The sequence below is a fragment of the Carica papaya genome, chromosome 4 (genome assembly GCF_054855325.1).
Source record: "Carica papaya isolate Zhongbai chromosome 4, ASM5485532v1, whole genome shotgun sequence".
NCBI lineage: Eukaryota > Viridiplantae > Streptophyta > Magnoliopsida > Brassicales > Caricaceae > Carica > Carica papaya.
In genome coordinates this window covers 12,811,402-12,813,290 of record NC_142312.1, presented here as the reverse complement: position 1 = coordinate 12,813,290, position 1,889 = coordinate 12,811,402, and the positions used below count along the sequence as shown (strand labels likewise).

Below are 1,889 nucleotides of genomic sequence, written 5' to 3'. Positions count from 1 at the left end.
AAAAAAAACCAAACTTCAATTATTATAATAATTGATTTTTAAAGTTTAACATTTTTTGTCTTTTGATTTCCAGATTTCTACAAGTTTGGCAAGAGAATTGGCAGATGACCCATCTTTACTCAAAGCTCTTGACGCAGCCTCCTTCACTTGCCTCATTCTCTCCCTAATCATTTTCCCTTCTTCTCCTTCAATTAATCTCTTCGCGTACTCTACAATTTCCTCACGCCCCACTAACCCATTTTCATTCCCTTTAACCCTAATCCCAATCTTCAAATCATCCGCCACCAGCACCGCATTCATCCTTTGCTCTGCGTACAGCGGCCATGCGATCAACGGCACCCCATTCACAATCCCCTCCAACGTTGAATTCCACCCGCAGTGCGTCACGAACCCACCGGTGGACACATGGCGCAGCACTTCAATCTGAGGAGCCCACCGTCGCACCACTAACCCTAACCCTCTGGTTCGATCCAAGAATCCATCGGGCAAAAACTCTAGTGGGTCTCTGGTTTGAAAACCGAAATAAGCAGCATTCGCGGCTTTCTCGTCCGGAATTCTCACGACCCAAATGAATCTTTGTCCGCTCATTTCCAAACCAAATGCTACCTCGTTCAATTGCTCCTGTGAGAGGGTACCGCCACTACCAAAACAAACAAAAATCACAGACCCACTTGGTTGGTTGTCCAACCAATGGACGCATCCAGACTCATCCGTTGGTTCGATTAATCTCGAACCGGTTTTTACAACCGGTCCAACTGGGTATATCGGAGGTAAACCCGGTTCACCTCGCATCAAGGCTTCAAAAGCACCCGGTTCTAAATCCACGAAGCTATTTACTATAATCCCAGCAGGTTGTCGATACTGTTTGGCTCTGTGAACAATCCTTTTGTAGGCCATGTCATTTCTGTCTTGAACCGAGCTTGGAAAATCTCTACCATGAACTGGAAAGCAACCGGGTAACTTAATCGGTTCCGGTATATCTCTGTACTCGCACAAGTATGTCTCATCAAGCTTTGGTAAATGAAAAATCAGAGAGAGTACCATAGCGTTTGTAGGGAAAAATAAGTATGGGGTGAGACCGAACTCCTCTGCTACAGAAAACGTTTCTGTGGCAAAAAGGTCAGCGACCACCGCCAGTAGCCGAGTTGATTCAGTTAGGACCTTGAGCGAGTCCCTGAGAGCTGGCATGGAGCGAGTCACACTGAGTGCGATCCGATTCTCGATCTTGGTACCCTCAGGCAAGTCGTGGAAGCTGATAAGAGGGAGAAGGATGGAAGAAATGGATGCGGGTAGGGTTTTAAGGAGTTGGTTTGAGGAATCCATGGGTGTTCCGTCATTGGGTATGATGAGAGTTACTTGAAGGTTGTGGTTCGAGACGAGTCGTTTGGCCAACTCAACGAGTGGAATAAGGTGGCCCATGCCTGGAGTAGCCACCATAGCTACTAGCGGTGTTGGTGTCTGTGGAGTTGTTTCCATGGTGGGTCTTGGAGCTCTTGGGGTTCGTGATGTTGAGAGTGAGGCTGTGAGAGGATGACACTGGAAGAACTAGGATGGAATGGGAACAAATATCATTTAATAATATGCAAGTGGTGGTATACCTTTGTTTATGCACCGATGCTTACGTGCTGGAAATTCTGTCCCATACTCTTAAATGTTTTTGATTGAATTTTATAATTTTTTGCAATGGATTAAATTATAATTTTTAATATAATTAAATTGGATATATCATATGATCGCAATAACCCTAGTGTGATGACTCATGTTATCAATATATCTCTTATCTTTATTAAAAGTCATCTTTTTGAAAAGTGATAAAAGGGGAAGACCTACAGTATTATAATATTATACAGCACTTAAAATATGTTGACATAAGTATTATAAATTTTTCT

General features: G+C 43.5%; 1 pseudogene; it reads right to left on the bottom strand.

Moving 5' to 3' along the window:
- LOC110812390 (hydroquinone glucosyltransferase pseudogene) lies at window positions 1–1,680 on the bottom strand (annotated as a pseudogene).
- Window positions 1,681–1,889: the final 209 nt, after the last annotated feature.